The sequence below is a fragment of the Amphiura filiformis genome, chromosome 5 (assembly GCF_039555335.1).
Source record: "Amphiura filiformis chromosome 5, Afil_fr2py, whole genome shotgun sequence".
Classification (NCBI taxonomy): domain Eukaryota; kingdom Metazoa; phylum Echinodermata; class Ophiuroidea; order Amphilepidida; family Amphiuridae; genus Amphiura; species Amphiura filiformis.
In genome coordinates, this window is record NC_092632.1 from 71,242,392 (window position 1) to 71,259,752 (window position 17,361).

Sequence of the window (17,361 nt, forward strand, 5' to 3'; positions counted from 1 at the left end):
AGATTATTTTGTGATTTTACTTTTGTTTTATTAATGACTGTTGGAGTGTTAAATGTTCTTCATGGTTGATTATGATATCCAACTATTATCAGTCACAAAACTTAACAGGAATGCACTTGGTTTTATCAGGCTTATGGCAAATGTAATCAAAAACACCCAAGATTAAGGGGGAAATGAATATACACCTCCTACAAATGGCTAAAATCAGCAATTGAGAATACCATAGGACACAGATTGTTTTTTATTCATTTCAATATGCACTTGAATTTTCACTGAAAATGATAGAAAAGATGAAAATGCAAATACAAACTGTAAAAGTCTGTTTCTCACGATAATCCAGAATTTCAATACCTTTAAATACTACATCCTCGGGACTAAAAGGTGTAATCACATGATCTACTGAACTTTGCAAACATGTCTTCTGACTAAACTGCTTGGGGGTATCCAGTAATTTGCTACTGTAACACAAGTAAACAGACCTCTCAGATTTTTCGCTCCCTCCCACTTCATTTAGCTACCATTGCATCCTGGGGTTTAAGATGATGATAAATGTGGCTAGACACTATGAACCACAATGGCCTCATCCTAATGGCATAGTCCAATAACTTCAATTAAACGATCATAGTGCAAAATTTGACCTCAAGTTGCAGAGTATGAGTTTTTGTACCCACATTTTCAAAGGCCATTTATTATGAATGTACAAATGTATCTGGGTTAAAGAACTGTGCACTAATAGATGAGAATGTTTTGGATCTTAGTGATGAGAGGGAGGCGAGGTCTTCCCACATTGACTGTTTTATTATATTCAATTACAATTTATTTCAAATGATTTTTAAAAATTATTTTGATTATCAATTGTGGGTTTATACTTATTTCAGAGCACAAATGGTAAGAACAGATCAGTATTAAAGTTTCCTATATGAACCGGTATGTTGAAGAAAAAAAATACAGCATTAAAGGTTTTAATTTTTCCGGTTTGCAAAAGTAGCTAAATCCTAATCCTTAACTTTGACCTAACTAGGAATATAAAAGTTACACTTCCATATCCAATCAATCACTTTTTAAAATTGTACAAAAATGCTGCATTTTAGTGTTTTTACATAGGCCTACCACATGGTCCTTTTACCACCCAGGGCACTTAAGGGATCTAGAATGAGCGTTTTGAGCATTTCGACAGTATTTTTGTGGGACATGAGAGCACATCAGACATATCGAATTGCATTCTGAATACTGAAGAATGTCTTTCTGATATCAAATAATTTTCATTTTTGAAATTCACGACATAATACAAATTTTATGACAAATTATTAAAATTTGATATTTTTCACATTTTTGTTATATAACAGTCCTCAAAATAAATTTTATAAATCTAATGACATATTCTTAAAGTGTATGTAGCTATGAGGAAAAGCCGACGATCAATTGAAAATTTTGACCTTTCATATTGAAGATATGGATTTTTTTCACAAAAACACCTAATTTTTTTTGGTGTTTTGGGAAAAAAAATCCATATCTTCAATACGAAAGGTCAAAATTTTCAATTGATCGTTGGCTTTTCATCCCACCTACATACACTTTAAGTATAAATCATCAGATTTATAAAGTTTACTTCGAGTACTGTTGAATATCAAAAATATCAATTTTTAATCATTTGCCATAAAATGTGTATCATTGCGAATTTCAAAAAATTAAAATTATTTGATATCAGAAGGACATTCTTCGTATTCAGAATGTAATTCGCTATGTCTGATGTGCTCTAATGTCCCACAATAAATACTGTCCAAACGATCATACCCCACCCCTTAACAAAGTAAAATATTTTGGGTGGTTGCTCTATCTTTTACATTATTTATATGTACATAAACAATTTCCAAAAATAGTCATCTACGATCTATCACCTAATAATACCAATTTTTTTATTATTTAAAAACAACAAAAATAAGGAAAGTGAAATGCTGAAATTGCTGCAATGTGAAAAATTACTATGACAAAAATACCAACTTTGAAAGTAACAAGCATTGACAAGGCGCCATTTCAGCTGTCCTAATTGAATTCAATCTCTCACAGCAATTTTACCAATTGACTCAACTGGTCATTTACATAATTTATTGATATTTTTTTAATTGACTCTCTTGCCATGCCTGTATACTTATTTTGATGTCATCGTCAAACTACATGATACTTGCAAAATATTCTCGTTTTCAGACTCTATTTGTATATGATGCAGCATACATGTCTATGCATACATGTACTTGTTTCAGTGTCGGAATACGATACATCTGTATCACAAACAGATTAAACAGTATGCATATCTTCATGTAGACATTCTTATTCGAATCCACCCAATGAAATCACTTGAAAGCCAGCCTTCACCATGCGCACAGACACACTGACAGACAGACAGTATGTACAAAGACTGACATGCACCTACTATCACACACACACCCCTACATACAAAACACACAAAAACAAGTACTCTGTGTGAACCCATTTGATATCAATTTACTTTATAAAACTACTAATGAGTTCTGACATTTTACAAATTATTTCACCTTCAATTGATGCTTTTAATTGACATAATTTATTCATATCTTACCAATAAAAAATTAGTTTCCTTAAAAATTATAATCCAGAAACTGATGACTGCAACCACACCAGCTTACACCCTAGACCGAATATTCAGTCGATTATACATACTATAAAATCGACTGAAGTGTTCCTACTGCGTTTGTGCATGGTGTTATTGATGTCACTTTTGAGTTTAATTTGTCTCACCTGCATATATGAGCTCTCCAAATTGTTGCTTGTATACAGTACAAGGTTTGGGTGTGCAATCGACGTAAAAAGCCGTTCTGCATTCGTTAAAAAAAAACAATTTGTAGTCACGTCTTGAGCACAATCTCGTCGTGTCTTGCCTGTTTATTTTTAAATGCAAAATGGCTGACCTTAAAGGTTAATTGATTGAGTTGACCTCATACGTAATGCATATTGATCATCCATTTCTCAAATAGGGGTGTTTTCTATCACATTGATGGACGTGCTGACCATTTCATCAGGCGGCATAGGAAGCGCAACACGTGACGTACGAGGCTGGCGAATATACATGGCTGACAGCCCCGCTCAAAATACACGGTTAGCAATTACAAATGGAAAATTAACATACTTGCAGTGTGGTACACGGTCGTACCCCGACGGTTTTAGAGTAAGATAATTTTGCTTTGACACCACATAACAAATTTAGAATTATGAAGATTTCATGAATATGTGTTAATCCAATGGCGACCTCAAAATTGGCGATATCGCTTCCATCACCGCCTGGTGACGCGGGTGGAATTTCCCTCAAGAAATAATGGAATGAACCATATCCTTTGCAAGATGACACAGGTCATACCGGGTCAACCATGTTCAATTTTGACAGGACAACGTGGGTATGGAACTCTCCAACTGACTCTCAAGAAAGGGCCAAGAAATTTCACTTTTTTCAGTGCACATCGAGAAACCTGAAGTATTGCAATAGAGTGAGAAGTAAGTGGTTATCACCTATAGGTTCACAAAGGGAATTTTAGACGGTCATAAAAGGGTGAAAATAACGTGTAAAACAGCGGATGTAAATACCGACATCCTTCTCAAATCTAAAACATAGCGTAATAGTACGGCACTACTTACACCCCATCACAACAATATGCACAATCTTCTTCTCATTGCCACCAATGTAACAATATGATGAAATACAATGATAACTGTAACAAAATCCTGAACAAAAAATTCAAGGAAATCCTATCCTAAAGATGGCCTCAAAATTATAGACTTGATCAGTTCTTGTGTTGATGATCAGCCAGCTGGAACTGCGATAACACTGTACAATTGTACATGGTAGCTGACTACAATGTAACAACCTATTTCTGATGGGTCGAGGTACCTAGCATGACAGCAACACTATAGGACTGATTTTCTCATCTACATAGCATTTTAAGCCGATTGTTGCGTTGCCACAGCACTGATCAAAGATTAAAAAAAAATTCCTTTAAAAGGAATAGGGTGGGCAAATGAAAAATTGTCAAGAGAAATGAAAGAATGAGTAAGTCAAGTTCACAATTAAAAACAGGGAAAATATGACACAACATCGATTTTCCAATAGGGAATAACACAAACGTATAAACAAAGTTAAAAGAGTGTTTAACTTTATACGTTTATACGCTTGTTATTCCCCATTGGAGGTTGTGTCATATTTTCCCTGATTTTAATCTGATCTATTGCTTATCCTTTGTTCTCTGCTGGTCAGTTGGAACAGATTTTCCCTGTTTTTATATTAACCATTCACATCATAACACAAGACGTTTTATGTTAACATTTTATATAAAACATGGTTATAAAACTTTTGTAGATAATAGTTATTTAAAACATTTTCGTAATCATACCTAGAGGGTTTTTTATCATCAGATAGAAAGACTTCTGCTCTTCTCTGGTGAGACAACAGGGCTGGGGTATCTTTCCATATCAAAGTTTAAAAATCTGTCATATCAATTTCCTCAATATGTTGTATTGCAACTTATGACGGGAAATGTTTGATTTTACAATATTTCGATATTATTTTTTAACTTTGTAACTTTATTATGATTAACATAACTGTATTTCAAAGCGTCAAACTATTATCATTATTTTGTCCCAACAAAAATAATCCAGGGAATAAAATATTCATTCATATGTTTATTTATTTTATTCAACCTGGGCCATTTCTACTGGTGCACATGCATTCTAATAATTTGTCCATAATACCTTATACAAGCATCCGCAAACACTATTTGTCACAAGATTTGAAAAGTAAATAGCCTATGTACACACTGAACCTGAACATACAAGCTGTATTCAAGTACATGCCGAAGCTGTCAGTATAAAATGATATATATGACCTTCACGATGCTATTAATTTAGCCCAAAGATTAGGAAAACTAGCAAAACAGGTGAACTGGTACTGTTCAAATAAAAACATCTGCAAATCTTGCTGCAATTTCCAAATAGTATTTCTATTACTTAAATAATTATTTTTGTTATTTCTTTTAATACAAACATATTACTACCTATGACGACTTTATCGTATTACTTACATATCAAAATCAAGTAATAATTACAAAACTCGCCAAACTATCACCTCTGTGGGTGTTTGGGATATAACCGCACGAATATTTTCTCAACACTGCGGTATGTGAAAAAGTAGGTCAATAGTCAGAGAATACAGGGTGGGTGCGGCACGCCGCACCCACCCAATAAGACCTGTGTGTGTAAATGTACATGTGTAAATAAAGAATTTTGAAATTATCAAGGTGATTTCAACTTAATCAGGTCAAGGGCAAAGAAACCGAAAAGAAACTAATGAGTCATATTTGCCTAAGTGACATAACAATATCATATTGAAAATTTTTGTGGCTCAAGTCAAAAAGGAATTTAAATAAAAAATCTAGAGCACATGTGCATACATCCCGGATGTACATCTTTATGAAATTTTTAACATTTTAAGTTTTTGAAGTATGGGATGTGGTAATCTATAAAGTAATCTTTCAGCGAGTCACTGACGTACCCGAACTGTGCATTTCATAATAGGTGTGCTCACGTACACACACATCCCTTTGATCCCTGATTGGGGGGGGGGGGAGTTCAATCCCCAGATCTCTGCCGAAAGAACAAGATGTATACTAAGCTTTCCAAATGACAGTATACATGTATGTTACCATCAGAGTGGTTACGGTTTTAATATCAATCAAAATATACATTGTATCTATTTAGTAAATTTTCAGAAATGAGATTCACAAGCATTTGCTGACATTACTCAAGGTCATAAAGTGGAAATTTAGCTCTAGACCAGAAATCAAATGTGCGTATATCTTAGGCCAAGTAAAAATAAAAATATGTTTCTCGTCCGGGTTTTAGGGAGGATGAGGGGCTTTTTATTTTCTATTTTTTATTGGAAAACGACACTAAATACCTGTATTTGGCACCATATTTTGGGTATTCGACATACAGATCGATATCTGAGAAAAAGGAGGAGGCCCTTTTTATTTTATTGTTTTGAGTGGTAGGCCCCTCTGGCCTCTAGTGATCACAAAACTCTTCTTAAATGATGTATTATGGATTTACAAAGCCGTAAAATAAGTTTCAACTTCTGAAACATCTTTTTCAACAAGTTATAACTGAAAGTTTACAAAATAAAAAGAAATTTGAAAAATCTTCAAAAAAGGAGGAGGGCGCGGACGAGAAACATGTATTATTTTTTACTTGGCCTTAGGTTGATTGCATCATGGCATCACATGGGATGCAAGTATGCATGCAAAGTGGTTTTGCTTCGTAAACGAAGTTTTGTAAAATTTTATAAGATTGTAAGGGTTAATTTGGAGGCCTAAGATCACAAATTTCAACCACTGGTTCTGGACATAAAAATGTATCTTCCCATGGTCATGGAGTTGTCAGACCTTGTGTTTCAGAGGCCAATCACTAGCACTAATTTACTCTGTTAATTTTAATAATAGGCCCTACATGTATATACACATTACACCGGGTTCATCAGTTTAGAGCTTCATTGCCATGCATTTTAAATGTGAGAAAATCAGTAAAATTGACCATATGTGAAGCATGTGTTTGTTTTCCCAAAACTTCAATATGGTTAGAGTGTAAGAAGCTGTCATGCTTGATTGAAGACATAATGTTTATTCTGACTTATCCTTCCACATTTAGCTACAAATAAATATAATTACTAAAATAATTACTGTCAAAGTCAGTTAGGGTTCAAATGCGAATGTGTTGCTTTGTAGCTTGAGTTGTACCGGTTGGAAAAAGGCATTGAGTTTGGAATGGGATTAGTTTTAGGTAACAATACATGAAGTTTGGATTCTTGGAATTTGTTATTATGGTTTAGTTGCAAGAGCATAATAAATTCACAATCTGAAATTTAATTGATGTGCCAAATAAAGGTTCAACTAAACTTTGGACTTGCCATACCTGATTCAAGTTGTAAGCAAGTAAACTGGCCTCAAAAAGAAACTTATAATTTTTCACAAGGTCATATCTTCAAATCCTGTCCATAAAAATGAACAAAAATTACACACAGGAATACATGTACTTCAATACTCTACTCTAAACTCATATCAGTAACCAAGCAGTTGTCCAACTGACACAATAATAAAATGCACTGACACGAAACAGCTTCCGGGACCACATTCACAGGCGAATAATTGGAACCCAGCAAAGGAAATCTGTGAGAATGCGTACAAGATCCTTGCACAGGTAATTAATTCCAAAGAGTAAGTGGAATAGTGTGGAACAGGGCTGCTTCTGCTTTTCACACACTTTCTTCAAGAAACAGGTCTTGTTCCACACTATTCCATTTACTCACAGATTTTTTGTGTTGGGTGCTAATTATTGGGCTGTGAATGTGGTCCAAAAAGCTGTTCCATGTCAGTGCATTTTGCTGTTGTGTCAGTTGGACAACCGTTTGGTTACTGACCAGTGTTTAGAGTAGAGTATTGTACATAGTAATCCTATGTGCAATTTTTGTTCATTTTTATGGACAGGATTTTAATATGACCTTGTGAAAAATTATAAGTTTCTTTTTGAAGCCAGTTTATATGGTTGATTTAAGGTTCACATCTGCAACTATATCCGGGGCCCCATATCATAATGCAATACATTATGAGCAGCACTATGGGGAATGGGGCTTTAAATGAAAAGTTCTAATCTTCAGTAAATAAATCATGATTTAAATCACATGATTTTTTTCAACCTTTTTTATGTTTGATAAAAAAATTGTAAGTTAATTTCTTTCTTAAATTGACTGTTTTACTATATTCCTAATGCTTACAACTTTTAGATATACCTCTATGATGTCATTTTATCTATTGCTAAAAATTAATCTTCAAGGTGCAGACTCCAGAATTCAACAGGTTTTTATGCATGATTTTACCAAAATTTTTTTTGAAATTTTCACATGTATTGTAAAAACATCTCTTTGATTTTTTTGTAAATACCTGACAGGATTGTGCATAATGTCTAGCATTCCATTGGTCTCTTTTTACTTTTACATATCATGGGGTAAAGCAGTTCTTGGAATAAAAAAACTGATTAAAAAAAAAAAATCTGATATTTTATTTTATTTAAAAAAAAAAAAATCAGCAACGAGACTGGAAAATAAAGACATGACTCAGAAAAAAGTCGTGACAGATTGAGCGTTACCATTTGAAATTAATTTTGTTCGTTGGACCCATACATTATGCTGTGCATGTAATATTCATACTTTTTGGCGAGATGGTGACAAGTGACCAGCCAACCTTTTCTAAAATTTGGTTGAGTTGGCATGGAATGATTACTCAAATATATTCTCATGTGGTGTTCTACAGTGTGTACAGTGTGAATCAAAATAATTGGTACCTGTACCCACCATTTTTTTATTATTGATTTATAGACAAAATATCCACATTAAAATGTTTAACATAAAATCCAACTACATATGTATACTTTCAATCCATTAAAAACCATAAAACTATGTTGATCACTTGAAATGGATCTATTAAATGTTGCAATGGAAAAAGTGAATCAATATAAAACTGATGGGCACCAATCATTTTGTTACAACCTGTGTGGCATAATTAGCACACCTTATTAAACACACTCCCCTTTCTTGCACCTTAACTTAATTTGCAAAATCACAGAAAAATATATTGCAATGAATGATTTACCTTTGGCTAAAAAAATTAGGTTTTTTACGCTTTTTTGGACAAAAAAGATCAAAATTTTGTCCTCTTTTCACAACATCGCCTCTCCCTTGGAAAAAAGTCCACTTTTTCAAAATCAGCACCCCCAAATGAAATCCTGCGTACAGGCCTGCCCACACCCTACACATCCCGGCTACCTTGCATGTAAAACACTTATTTTATGATGATGATACCTTGAACAAACACAGTTAATCTTTAGCACAGCTTAGCATGTTGGAGAGTCTGATCAGTGATCACTTTACACAACACAACAGATTTATTTCAGGTATTTGAATATTTGAGTGTCTACTGTCTAAGCACTTGTGTTAATTTACACAAAGTGTTTCCTTCTCCCAATAGGCATTCATTCTATGGGTCACTATCCAGTCCTCTATGTATCAATATTAGTTATGCATGAATACAGTCTGAGCATATTGAAAATATGGGAGTACAATGAAGATAGGCCTTCAGATTTCACATTTATTTGTGCTGAATGTTTGAGATGTATTTTTTTTTGAATGGTTACAATAGTATTGAAGGACCTATCAGTAATACATATGTATTACGTAGTCTGCTTTCGAGACAGCTGACAATGAATTTGTACATTTTCTTGAAAGGACAATCCCTACTCCACACCTTTTTCATATATTTTCATTCCATAAAGTCACATGTCATCAGGTGGTCCAATTTCCAGCACATGGTAAAATATCATCAAAAATTAATTTTTTGATATTTTGTAGGCACAGGGAAAATATGTTGCATTTTTGATACAATATAAATACCGTACACAAGACTTCCACGTAAATTTTAAAAACAAATTTTCCTCAAATTGGACCCTGATCATATTTATGTTTCAAATTTAAACTTGTAATGTGGTTTTGTTACAAATTTTAGCATCAAAACATACATACTATAGTACATTAACCTGGATCATGTACCAGGTAACAATTTTTGAAAACCAGGTCTGATTTATAAAGGGTAGGCCTACACAAAAAACTACTTAATTTTCAAGAAGAATTATGCAAAAGTCACAATAATAATTGCAAATTCTATTTAGAAAATGTGAAAATGTAGGCCTATACTTTTCTCAGGATTGGGGTTGAGGAGATACTAGACTTTTTTCAACAGTGATGTGCAGAAAAATGTTCCACCACCACCACCCTTTTTGCATATGATACCCACCTTGTGACATGCGACCACATCTGAGCTACAAATCACAATTTCCAAGTCCAAAAACACAAGCGATTCATGCTGACTAAAATCATAAACTTGTTTATTTAACATTTTAATATTCAAAGTACCGGTATTAAAAAATTTAATATAAAAATAGATAAACGGATCCCAGTAAGTGAGGAGGGAGGCAGACGTAAAAGGCCACACGTTTTGAACTAGCCACCCAAAAATGGTAGTTTTGTTACGTTTTTCCAAATCGAGACTCGTTCAAATTGTTATATCTCTGCTTTAAAAACAAAAGGTATTGTAGTGTGTTTGGTGTCATTTTGTAGCCAAATGAGTGCCCTAATAGACCTCCAAAGGAGAATTGTTTATCAGCTAAGATAGTGGAGTTATAGTTCTTTGAGTTCAGAATGGCCGAGGTGGTTGTTGAGGCGGTGGCGGTTGAGGCGGTGGCGGGATGTGCAAAGTCTATGGGAAATACAGATTTTGTGCGTGCGCGTTGAATCAACTGATCATATCTTTGCATCCATATGGGCTACAGACATGGTTAAGAGATCTTTGAAAGATTATTAATTCTGCTAATTATTTTTAATCATTTTGAACTTTTTATGATTGGTTTAGTCTATAAAATGCAAACTAGTTTTACATACAAAACTACCCGTTTTCATATTAAACACTATAGTAAGCAATGCGGATGTCTTCAAAATCTAAAAGTTGCTGTAAATTTTTAATTAGGCCGTGTAAAATTAATATTTTGGTTCTCGTCCCTCCCTCCTCAATTTCTGGGATTTGTCAGATTTTTTTTTTTTTTTTTAGATTTTTCAATTTTTTAGACTTTGGAATGATTTATGAAATCTTCATACATATAAATAAGTTTATTAGAGAACAAGCATCACTTCCAAGTCTTTTGTGGTACTCTAGGGGTTTATCCTCAGAATCTCACATTTGAAAAAAAAAAAAAAAGGCCTCATCGTTTCCTCGAGCACTGTTGGAGAAGACCGAAAACTACTGACAATGCTAATTTTACATTGGAAAAAAAAACAAACAAAAACACCTCCCTCCCTCATCAATTCATGAAAATCCTCTGGGCGAGAACCAAAACATTAATTTTATACGGCCTTACCGGTACATTGTACTTATCCTATCATAGTCAAAGTATACATTTTCTGAGATGAAATTTGATGAGGAATCTAAATATGGACTTACTTGTTCTGTATGGGTTAGGGGTTTAATGTTTCAGTTCAAAATATGATGAATTGTACAAAAACTTGAACATATTTTGGGACACCCTGTATTCTGCGATTACCAAACAGCTGAGATTTGTTTTCTTCCAAAGTCAGTAGGCTCCCCCTAACCTCAAACCAAATCAATGTTGTTTACTTTCAGTTTATAACTGCAAGTTAGTAATAAGCAATGCATTAAGTGACCCATTTTTTATTTGGAATTTTTTATTCCACCCTGTATAACTTCAAGGTCACCCTGTACAATGAGTTGAAATGTGTATATATAAAATTGCTTGTGCCTCAGCACTCCAAAAATGTATACTTTTGCTAGTTTAGGGTTGATAGTTGTGGAGATATTCGAATTTGAAACTTGATTGGTGTGAAAATTCATAATATTTGTGATGTAACGATAAGGGTGGCGAGTTCAAAACACATGGCCACAACATTTATTGGCCTAATAGTCACAACAATTAAGCCATGATTCCCCGCCTACGACTAGTTTTTAATTTACCAATACACATGATACTTACAGGTGTATTGATAAAAACCTGATAAAACATGCATACCAAATATCCAAACCAAAACCCACCAAATACTATATGACACCCGGGATATGACATAGTTGGTACTCGGTACATATAATGTATAGGCCACGGAAATATCTTTTAAAATACAATACTGATTTGATATTCGACCCTATAAAACAATTAAATAACATGTACGGTACACCTGTATATCCTCCACTCCTAACTTTCTCAAAATTTGGTGAGGGAGGCTAGGTCTTTATTTATTATTTGTTATCATGGACCATTCAATTCTTTGTAAAATTGCAATTGCAAAGCCTTTGTCAATTAACACTAAACGGAGAGAGCCTCGCCCTCTAATATTTTTGTTATTTCCCCAAAGCTCTAGCTCGAAGAAAGTATTTGCAATTTGCTTTAAATGATAACTTATATGTATGTTTCACAACCATTTTTGAAACAAAGTCATGGAGCAAATAAGAAAAATGACATTTGAAAATCTGCAAATATCAGTGAAGGGGTCGATGTATTCATTTTACTTGGCCTAATACTAGCTAAATATTTGACATTCAATATTTAGGCTATAGCATATAACAAATTTATTAACTTCAGGCTTTAAAAAAAAAGAATTTTATTGAATGGTTTTTCAACCAACCCTAAAATCTGAAAAATAGGGTCAATTTTATTTGCATAAAATGCAAAATACTTTGCCCAATTACGATATAAAATTGGATCAATTGAGCCTATTTCGGGGCCTATTTTTATTGGTCGAGCTATGACTGAGTTAAAAAAATACCGGTCGAGACAGTCATAGTCGAGTCCATACCAATATATAATTATTGGGCGTAAAGCCGTAAAGCATCCGATTTTAGGCCTATCATTGGATCTAATATTTTCACATACTTGGATTCATCAAAACATAATAATTACATTTGCAATATATGCCAAAAATCAGGTTTGAAATAAATTTTTTATACAATACTGGTATGTACAACAAAATAGATTGTACTTTATATTTTATATTTAATTGAAATATGGCTTTTAAATATGAAATTTCCCTGCATGAGTGCATGTACTTACAATGTACCATGATGTACGTTACATTATTGGAGACAAATGTCTGTGATCATCAGTATTATCACAAACTTAAAGTAGACCTGTTTTATTTATCATGGTTAAGCTTACATTATTCATTCATGCAAAATGATTATTGTTGTTATTATACATTGACATACTGAATTACTCACCCATGCACCTGTCACCGACTCTGCAAAATTCACGTTTAGGCTAGCGCGTTTGTGATACTTGCCAAGCTGAATGCAGCAGTACAAGTATTGATCAGGCAGAAGCAAATCCCAATCTTTCCTCTGATCGAAATGCTGAGATTTATCAAACCATTAAATCTTAGAAATATCTGTTTTTCTCATCAATGTAACCATGATGTAACCACCTCCTTCTTCCTGAAAAGAAGCAGTCAGCGAAAGTGGTTTTACTGATTTAAAGTGGATCTATTTAGCGACATATGTCTTCCGTCACAAATCGTAAAATAAATGTATCAAATTATCTGATCAAAATTGTTAATAAGACTAAAATAAAGCAATAATTGATTTAAATTCAATTTATAAAATATTATTTGAATAAATTAGAAAGAATTTAAAACGATTAAACCCTTAACTGTTTTAAATTTAGATATTTCCAGCCAGCTACTTCTGTGTAAACATGGAAGTAAGAGTAGCGAAAAATCAACACAGCTAAACAGATCCAAACTAAGTTATGTAGAACGCTGGGAAGGAAAATGTCTGCGCCCACGGATGGAATCGAGGCATGAATTTTTGTTTAAAAATTGCATCAAAAGTCATAAAATTAAGGTATTGATGTGTGTAAAATAATGAAGGTATTGGCTGCATATGTAAATATTTAATGCCACGTTTATTCATTGGAGCTCTTAAGTATTTTGGTTGCATTTAAATCCAGTTTAACTTTAAGTTCAGGCAGTTTGCATGTTTTGCTCATCATGCATCACGCACTTTTTGCATTGCACATGAATCATGATCATGGCACTTACTTCTTACTTGGTTACTTGGTAGATAGACTCCTAGTTCCAGACGGAAGAGCCCTCAACTTCTCTCTAAAGGTAGCAATACTTGGTGCAGAAATAATCTCTTGTGGTACCAGTCCATAATATTTCATGATTTTAATTAAATTAAACGCTCCAAAAAGGCTTGATTTTAAAAAGGAAAACAGTACGTAAACATGGTAAACGCTACCCTGAGTAAAGATAGTCACTTGTGCTGAGCATGAAATTGGCCACTTATCGCTCACTGTTCAAAATGTGACAGCTACACCAATTACAGTCCCCGAAACTGTCTACTTTTTAGCCGACCTCAATTCCGAAACATTTAGTGATAGTTAAAAATGCGATCCCCAACCCTTTGGTTACCTTTTGGACCTAATTTTTTTTTGAAATCTCACGCTGAGTCTCCGTGTCTGAAATTCCCGGTACAAACATCGAAAATGTCGCAATTCTCAGTTCCGTGATGATACTATATCCGCATCGCTGACATGAATATGCATATCTCTGACCCTGTAAGGTCAAAAACGTGGCGTTGATTTCAACCAATCCGATCCACTGTTTAATAAGCAGCTTGATACTGACGTCATATCTGAGGTGACCAGGAGGCAGGAGCTACCATTTTGGTAAACTGAACTCGACTCGTGCGTTCTTTTGGTTCACATAAATCGAACAAAATTTTCAATAACGGGTAATAGTATGATTTCAATTTTTATTAATGAAGTTACTTGTAGTTTTGAGGAATGACAAAGTTGTTTTTGGAAACTTAGATGTTTGTTTCAACTGATGATGTAGGATCGCAAGGTGAGTGAATTCGTGAAGAGATTTGCTTGTTTGAGTGATAGTAGGATACGGGATGTAGGCTAGTCCTCTGTGTTTGCCCGGCTCCGACGTCTCAATTCACAACGTCTCAATTCGTACCTGCTTACCAGACAGCAATACTGCGTATTGCTGTATGGAACCAGATATAGGTAAACGCAGGGCTGTCAACTCTCACGCATTGGCCGTGAGTCTCACGCATTGGGTCACTTTCTCACGGTCTCACGCCAAGGTAGTATAATCTCACGACTAGGTAGTAAATATCTGGCAAAAAGCTGGAAAATGAGTAAAATCTCACGCATCGTCTTGAATAATTTGTTGCTCCTACCCCCCTCTTGAATAATTTGTTGCTCCTACCGCCCCCGCTTTTCACATTCTCGATACGCGCCGCGTGCCTCAAATCATGGTACAAAATGAACAGTCATTGGAGTCGGCAAATCCCGGTACGCCTCTGTCTCACGCCAAGCAATTCCAAAAAGTTGACAGCCCTGTAAACGTTTAGTGCCGTAATATTATGCTGCCTTTCGTATTCGCCGAGGATGACAATTTCGACCACCTCATTTGTTTACAAACAGAGAGGTAGACAAAGGGCCTGTCAAAACTGTTCCGCTTGTCCACTCATGTATCAAAAGGATGTTCCACAATAGAGTGATTCCATGATTCACGCAACATGAATAGGGGATTAAAAAAATGTGAAGTAGGACCTTGTGCTTCTTTTGTCCAATTTGGCATCAAGATTTCGAATGGAAACAGTTCAGACCCAGAACACGATCATGTCAGAAATTAATATTTTGTTCTGGGTCTACATACTACATCTGTATAACCGGGGGATACTGCTTCACGCACTTGTTGAAGATGTACAATGTTAGGCATGATCACAAAATTTTCAAGTAGGTTTTATCACATGGAAATTATTTTGTTTAAAAAGGTAATTATTTAACTTAAAAATGAGGGGTCAACCATATCTGTAGCACAAATATCAACAAAGTTATGGGCAAATGTCTGTTTTTAAAATTTTTCATTTTTCTGCGGCCATCATTGACAATGCCTTACGTACATGTACTGTACAAAAAAGCAAGTAATGCATCATTTTTCACCACGGCGATCCATTTTACACAAAGGCGATTTTATTTTATGAAATCTGAAGTCTCACTGCATGATGACTGCACTATCAAGGATAAAGTACCAGCCCTTTTTAGACTACGTCTCAAAGTTTCTGGTGTCCAAATTTCAAAATGTTGTATTTTCCTATGGGGATTACACAGAAAGCCATTTACTGTGGTCGCAACTTTTTGAGCTTTTTGAGTTGAGCGTTGCCCTCTATAATAAGCAATGTGGACATACCTAACAATGTACATACTTGCCTGGCCTGGTGGCTTGTAAGCGTTGGCATCGCAGAATGAAGTGCTCGGTAGATTTAGGTTCCTCCTCACAAAGAGGACATGTAGCATCCTGTTCCGGGTAGAACCTGGCCTTTTGCTCTTGATGAGTATACATCCTTGTTATTAGCCTGGCTTTGATGGCAGCTTGTTGGATGTCCTTGGTGTTTGGATCTACAGTTGTCCAGACATGATGGGGTTTTAGGCAACTCTTAGGAATAGGATCCCAACTGATGTACCGTACCGTAACGCAGAGAAGTTTTGTGCTTCGATCCCTCAATAAGCTTGTTATACCAGTAAGATTCTATTGCACTGATGCATGTTTCCTTCCACACATTTTTACTTGGAGGGTTGGCAAGAATAGTATGACCATCCTGAAGCCCATATTGGGAGAGAACAGAGTTGACCATGATGAACCAACTGCGAGATTTAACATCTTTTGTACTGAGCTGTCTGTAGGCAATCTCTCTTTCGATGCTGTTGCCACTGGCTATTGCTCCAAACAGGGTGAGGCATTTCTTGTCTAATACACCCAGAATAGGCAACTGTCCAGCAAGCAGCTATACTGCTTCATCAGCCGTGCGGTCTGGCAAGTGCTGGATCTGCTTACGGATGTGTTTATTAGAGGATTGTACGTTATTGTATAGTATGTTACAGTTAGTTATATATCATTATACCATTATATCATTCCAGATCTTGGTCATTGTTAAAGTCCACAATAAAGAACAAGACAAGACAGGACAAGACAACAAATACTAGTAGTAGTTATTAATGACCAAGATCATGGGATTCACTTCTCGACTGGTAAATATGTCCTTGAGTAAAGCAGCCCACATACTTAGAGAATAACGATAGGAATTTTTATTTTGCCTATCCTCTACCGTGTGATAGATTTGACAGGCAGGTCCAATATTTTGAGTAGTGGATGCCGGCGCAGCCGGTATCCACTACGATAAAAAATATTGGACCTGCCTGTCGCCTATCATAGGTAGAGGATAGGCAAAATAAAAATTCCTATCGCTTATTCTCATTCTTAGTCAGTTAAATATTATTTTAATAACTGTAAACATTTTTTTTTTTTTTTTTCTAAGTTACCGTCATAAAAACTCCTGGGAAAAACTCCCCTCATTATAAAATGAACGAAACTTGTTTACAACTTTACGTATTCTGTTGCGCGTACTTCTAGCGCGTTCGCGTATTCCGCACTAGTCTACGCATCCAGCGCGATACATACGCACACCTCTGCACGCGCAGTTACGGATTATCAAGACGCATGATGACGTGGGGTCGTCTACGGCCTGATAGACGGCACCCAAAATCATGCGATTGTCCAATCAGAAATGTGTCTACGAACTAGACCACTCCCACTGACTAAGAATATACAATAACGTACAATCCTCTACTACTACTAGTATTTGTTGTCTTGTCCTGTCT

The 17,361-nt window shown here is 35.1% G+C and overlaps 1 protein-coding gene across 1 annotated transcript in view; it reads right to left on the reverse strand.

Moving 5' to 3' along the window:
• Nucleotides 1-13,090, reverse strand: part of LOC140153656 (uncharacterized) — a 114,299-nt gene extending 101,209 nt beyond the window's left edge. Inside the window, 1 exon segment of the mRNA XM_072176456.1 lies at nt 12,906-13,090. The gene's annotated coding sequence lies outside the window, so the exon portion shown is untranslated.
• Between the last annotated feature and the right edge of the window lie 4,271 nt (nt 13,091-17,361).